Genomic DNA, 6,738 nt, shown 5'->3' on the forward strand with positions numbered 1-6,738 from the left:
CCAACGAACTGGCAACCTGTGATAGAGTCACCATCGTATTTATTTCCCAGTCTCTGATGAAGGTCAGATGTATGGAAACTGGGTAACTAGCAGAAATTGACTGAAATTGGGGTATAATCGGGGAGAAAGAAGTGTTAAAGGGGAACAGTCAACCGGAACCATGACAGTACCCCCCACCCCTGCCAATGGGAGCCTCCCGGCATTCCTCCAGGACTGTCTGGATGGTCCCAATGGAAGTCTTGGATGAGGGAAGGGAAAGGAGCAGGGGACCCAGGAATGCTCTTCAGGACCGTACCCCTCCCAGTCCACCAGGTATTGGAGGCCCCTGCCCCGACGGCGCACATCTAGCAGTCGTCAGACGGTGTATGCCGGATGGTTGTGGATGAGCCGGGCAGGGGGATGAGTCTCAGCTGCGGTTCACAAAGGGCTGACAGAGACTGGTTTCAACTGAGACACATGGAAGGTTGGGTGAATACGCATGGACTTTGGCAGCGTGAGGCAGACCACTGTGGGATTGATAATGCTATCGACCTTGAATGGTCCCAGGAAGCGGGGGGGGGGGGGGGTGGGGGAGGCGAGTTTCCTGTGTTTGCATTTGAGTGGGATTCCCCTCGAGGAAAGCCGCAACATTTGCCCTGTTGGTACTCTGGTGTTGGAGTCCAGTGTCAATCGGCCATTTTCTCATTCCAATCTGTTGATTTGAGTAGGGCCGTGCGAGTCTCCTCCCAAATCTTCCGGCACCAATCAACATGGTCCCGAACCGACGGTACCGCGATCTCCTCTTCCTGTGTGGGGAACAGGGGGGGTTGGTACCCAAGGGAGCACTCGAATGGGGACCTCCCAGTGGCAGAGCTCACCAGAGAGTTGTGGGCATACTCAATCCATGGGAGATGGTCGCTCCAGGTTGACAGGTGGTTTGCCGTTACGCAGCGTAACGTCGCCTCCAGGTCTTGGTTGACCCGTTCTGTCTGCCCAATCGTCTGGGGGTGGAAGCTGGATGACAGGCTGACCGAGGCACCCAAAGCTTGGCAGAAGGCCTTCCATACCTGTGAGACGAACTGGGGACCTCGATCGGAGATGATGTCCACGGGGATTCCGTGGAGGCGGAAGACGTGGCGGACGAGTAGGTCTGCGGTCTCCTGAGAGGATGGGAGTTTTGGGAGGGCCACAAAATGCACCGCCTTGGAGAATCGGTCTACCACGGTGAGGACAGTTGTGTTTCCGCAGGAAGGGGTAGACCGGTGACGAAGTCTAGGGCGAAGTGCAACCAGAGTCGACCAGGGACAGGTAGAGGACGAAGTAGACCCACTGGTGGTTGCTGAAAGGTTTTTTTCCCGGGCACAGATGGAACAAGCTGAGACATAAGAGCAGGTGTCCCCCTCCATGGGCAGCCACCAGAAGTACCTCCTCAGGAGATCCAGGGTCCGATCACTTCCGGGGTGGCAGGCAAACCGGGATGTGTGCCCCCATTGGAGGACCGGAGGCCTGACGGAGGCGGGCACGTACAGGCGATCGTTGGGTCTGCTTCCAGGATGAGTGTCTTCCCGCTGGGCTTTCTTACCTTTGCCTTTGGCCGATCGACACTGGACTCCAGCACCAGAGTACCAACCGGGGCAAATGTTGCGGCTTTCCTCCAGATCTCCCAAGAGAGGGCAGCCACCACGCAGGTTGGAGGGAGGATTGTCTCGGAGATGGAGGTGTCCTCCTTGGAGACATGTCGATGGGATAGCGCATCCGGCTTCCCGTTCTTGGATCCTGGGCGGTACATGAGGGTAAACTGGAACCGTCCAAAAAACAATGCCCAATGGGCCTGGCGGGAGTTCAATCACTTGGCGATCTGAATATACCCCAGGTTCTTATGATCAGTCCACACCACAAATGGGTATTCTGCCCCCTCCAACCAGTGCCTCCATTCTTCCAGCGCTAGTTTGACCGCCAGTAGTTCCTGATTCCCTACATCGTAATTCCGCTCGGCAGGGGACAGTCGGTGAGAGTAGAAGGCGCAGGGGTGAAGTTTATCGTCAGAACTTGCCAGTTGGGATAGGACAGCTCCTACCCCGGAGTCAGAGACATCCACCTCCACGATGAATTGCCGGGATGGGTCCGGATGAACCAGGATGGGGGCAGTGGTGAAATGCCTCTTCAGGTTGGTGAATGCTGAGACAGCTTCGGAGTCCCAGCAAAATGGTGTGGTAGGCGAGGTAAGCCGGGTAAGGGGGGCCGCCACCTGACTGTGCTTTCTGATGAACCGGCGATAGAAGTTCGCAAGCCCCAGGAACCGTTGGAGTTGCTTGCGGTCCGCGGGTTTGGGCCACTCTGCCACAGCCCGGATCTTCTCCGGATCAGCTCTCACCTGTCCCCTCTCGACGATGTACCCTAGGAAGCTGACCGAGGGGACGTGGAACTCGCATTTCTCTGCCTTTACGAATAATTTATTCTCCCCCAGCCTCTGCAGGGCTTGACGGACATGGTGCATGTGTTGCTGGGGACTGCTGGAAAAGATCAGGATGTCATCCAGGTAGACAAACACGAAGCGGTTAATGAAGTCTCTTAGGACATCGTTGATCAAGACTTGAAAGATGGCGCGGGCATTGGTGAGGCCGAAAGGCATGACTGTACTCAAAGTGGCCTGAAGGGGTATTGAAAGCCATCTTCCATTCGTCCCCCTCTCTTATCCTGACCAAATAGTAGGTGTTTTGAAGGTCCAACTTCGAGAAGATGGTGGCTCCATGAAGTGGCTCGAACGCAGAACTTATAAGATGCCGTGGGTACTTGTTCTTAATGGTGATATGATTCAGGCCTCAGTAGTCGATGCAGGGACGGAGAGAGCCATCCTTCTTCCCCACAAAGAAGGACCCTGCACACACCAGGGAGGATGTCGAATGATGCCCGCCGCTGCGAGAGATTCACTGATGTAACCTTCCATTGCTTCTTCTCTGGCCGGGACAAGTTAAATAGGCGACTGGTCGGTAGCGGGGCCCCGGGGAGAAGGTCGCTTGCACAATCGTATGGGTGGTGCGGGGGTAGGGAGAGGGCTCGTTGTTTGCTGAACACCTGTCCTAAGTCATGGTATTCCTTGGGGACCCGGAACAAGTCAAGGGGTTCCGAAACAGGTGTGGTCATGGTAGATTCTTTGGGGGACAGGGCCAATTGATATGCAGGCAATTGATATGACAGGACGGGCTCCATTCGGCTATCCTCCCAGCAGACCAATCAATCTGGGGTTTATGTTGGGTCAGCCATGGGTACCCTAGGACTACCGGGGCTGGAAGTGACTGAATGAGACTGAATCGTACTTCCTCCCGATGGTTGGCGGATAAAATCAAGGTCAGGGGTGGCGTACAGTGGGTCATCCGAGCCAGCAGATTTCCGTCCAGGGACCGGGCCTCCAGGGGCGTGGTTAACAGCTCACGAGGTATTCCGGCCTGGGTGGCTATCTCCTCATCCAGCAGGTTGCCCTCCGCACCAGAGCGGATAGGGACAGGGACTGTTGCTGGTAATTCACGGTTGCCGGGATCTGCATCTGAATCTAGGAGGCTGAGGGGAGTGTCGTCGGACCCACCAGAACAGTAGGAGAGGGAGCTCTGCGAGGAACGGCGGGGGGGGGGGGAGAGGCTAGGGCTGGTTGGAGAAGGTGAGGTGGACCGTGGGGTGGCCCGAGGAATGGGGTAACCGGTCTTCTCTCTCAGACATTCTCGGTCGATAATCTAATCGGATGGCTAGCGAGATCAAAGAGTCCAGACTATCCGTGTCAACCCTCGCAGCCAACTCATCCTTTACCTGATCTGAGAGGCCCTGTCGAAACACCTCTCGTAGGGCCTCGTTGTTCCACCCGGAGTCTGCGGCCAATGTCAATGGAATACTTGGCTGCACTTTGGGAAGCCTGACGAAGAGTAAGCAGCTGTCTTGCGGTGTCCTTGCCGTGAATGGATTGTTGGAAAACCTTCCTCATTTCTGCGATAAAGGAGGAGTAAGAGGAACAGACTTTCAGCCGGTTATCCCACACCGCAGTTGCCCAGGCCAAGGCATCCCCTCCGTAGCAGCCCCATGATGTACGCAATCTTCGATTTGTCGGAAGTGTAGGTACGTGGCTGCCACTCAAAAACCAGGGAGAATTGTAGCAGGAAGGCCCGGCACCTGCCTAGGTCCCCAGTGTAGGGTTCAGGCTCGGGCACAGGCAGTTCTCGAGGGGATGGGGTTGCGGACTCCGAGGGCAAAGCCACCCCAAACGGAGCGGTTTGGGTAGCTGGGGATCTTGGAGGGGGTGGGGAGGCCAAAGCGGGGACCTGGTCCATTCATTCACTGACCTTCTGCACATTCATGGTTAGCGTCCGAAGGTTGTCTGTGATCTCCCGAAGTAGTTGGTCGTGGGCGCCCAACAGGTGGCCCTAGCTGGTCAGGGCCTCTTGTATGAGATCCGTGTCTGCTGGGTTCATCATGGCCAGTTCGTTCTGTTACACAGGGGTGACGGAGGAGAACCCAAGTGCAGGACACCGGCATGTCGCCTCAGTTGGGGAGGCTGACGTAGACCTGAACATAGAGCAGGAAACCAGAGGGATCTCGACAAGGAGACGGGATTCACAGGGTCTCTCTAGAAACTAGAGCGGAACTTATAACTACCGGTTCTAATCGGAACAGGGAACGAAGTGTCACACGAGAATTGACCAACGAACTGGCAACCAGTGATAGAGTCACCATCGTATTTATTTCTCAGTCTCTGATGATGGTACGGTAATTGGGTAACTAGCAGCAATTGATGGAAATTGGGGTATAATCAGGGAGAAAGAAGCAGTAAAGGGGAATGGCCAACCAGAACCATGACACACGTGGCACAGGCAACAATCTAAGGATTACTATCCTGGAGGACCTGTTCTCAGCTTTCTACCTAACTCCCTAAAATCTCTCTTCAGGACCTCCTCACTTTGTCTACCTGTGTCATTGGTGCCAATATGTACCAAGACTTCTGGCTGCTCACCGTCGCCATTGACCCGATCCAAGATGTCCCTGATCCTGGCACCAGGGAGGCAGCGTACCATCTCACTGCTCTATTCGCTTTACACTTATGACTGTGGCTAAGAAGTAACTCCAATGTCATATTCAAGTTTACTGATAACATCGCTGTCGTAGACTGAATCAAAGGTGGTGATGAATCAGCATATAGGAGGGAGATTGGAAATCATGCTGAGGGGTGCCAAATCAACAACCTCTCACTCAATGTCATGAATACCAAGCACCTTATTATTGACTGCAGGAGAACGAATCAGAGGATCAGAGATGGAGAGGGTCAACAACTCTAAATTCCTTGGTGTTATGATCTCAATGGAACTGTCCTGGGCCTGCATGTAAGTGCAATTATGAAGTAAGTACGACAGCACCTTTACTTCCTTAGGAGTTTGCAAAGATTCAGCATGACATCTAAAACTTAGACAAAATTCTATAGCTCTGTGATGAAGAGTATGTTGACTGGCTTCATCACAGCCTGGCATGGAAATACCAATGCCATTAAACAGAAAATCCTACATAAAGTAGTGGATATGGCCCAGTCCATCAGAGGTAAAGCCCTCCCCACCATTGAGCACATCTTCATAGAGCGCTGTTACAGAAAAATCACCAGGGATCCCCATCATCCAGGTTATGCTGCTGCCATCACGAAGAAGGATTCACCGCCGGGTTCAGAAACAATTATTACTCCTCCAACAGGAAGGTCTTGAACCTGAGGGAATAACTTCACTCAGCTTCACATATCTATTCACTGAAATGTTCCCACAACCTATGGATTCACTTTCAAATCCCTTCATTGCAAGTTCTCAAAATTTATTTAATATTATTATTTCTTTCTTTTTGTATTTGCAGTGTGCTGTCCTTTACACACTGACTGAATGCCCAAGTTGGTGTGGTCTTCCATTGATTCTATTATGATTATTATTCTGTTATAGATTTATTGAGTATGCCTGGAAGAAAATTACTCTCAGGTTTGTATATGGTGACATATATGTACTTTAATAATAAATTTATTTTTGAGGTTGTAGATCGTTCACTAACTGTTGTCTGGCAAACTGTTTTGAATTCCATTCAACCTCAAAACTTCCTCAAAATATTATAAATGTGTCACTGCTCTCCATGTTTTCCCACTCTCCCATTACTTCATCCCTCAACTAGTTCTCTCGCTAAGAAAAATAAAGGTATTAATTCTTTTTTGGATCTATTTAAAGAAGATAGACTGATGTCTTTTGAACAATTAGTTCATAAATATTCTCTTTCATACTCACACATTTTACAATACTGTACCTTCAAGTTAGATATTTCTTACAAAAATATTTAAGTAATTTTCCTTACGTATTAGATGCCGACCTGTTAGATACTATTATGAGTATGAACCCTTTGGTGAAGGGTTCCATTGGAAGAATTTATAATTTATTATTACAATTGGATAAGCGCCTTTTCTTTAAGGTTAAACAAGATTGGGAAAAGGAACTTAATTTGACTTTTATAACGGAGGACTGGATGCAGATCTTGCAGTTGATTAACTCTTCTTCGATTTATGCTAGCCATTCATTGATTCAATTTAAAATTGTGCGTCATTGCTATTTGATGAAGGAGAAATTGTCTAAAATCTTTCCTAATGTTGATAGTTATTGAGATAGATGTAAAACTAAGACAGCTACACTGACACATGTTTTGGTCTTGTTCTATACTGGAACAGTTTTGGAAGTCAGTTTTTTCTACGATTTCTAAAGC

The sequence above is a fragment of the Hypanus sabinus genome, chromosome 2 (assembly GCF_030144855.1).
Source record: "Hypanus sabinus isolate sHypSab1 chromosome 2, sHypSab1.hap1, whole genome shotgun sequence".
Classification (NCBI taxonomy): Eukaryota; Metazoa; Chordata; class Chondrichthyes; order Myliobatiformes; family Dasyatidae; genus Hypanus; species Hypanus sabinus.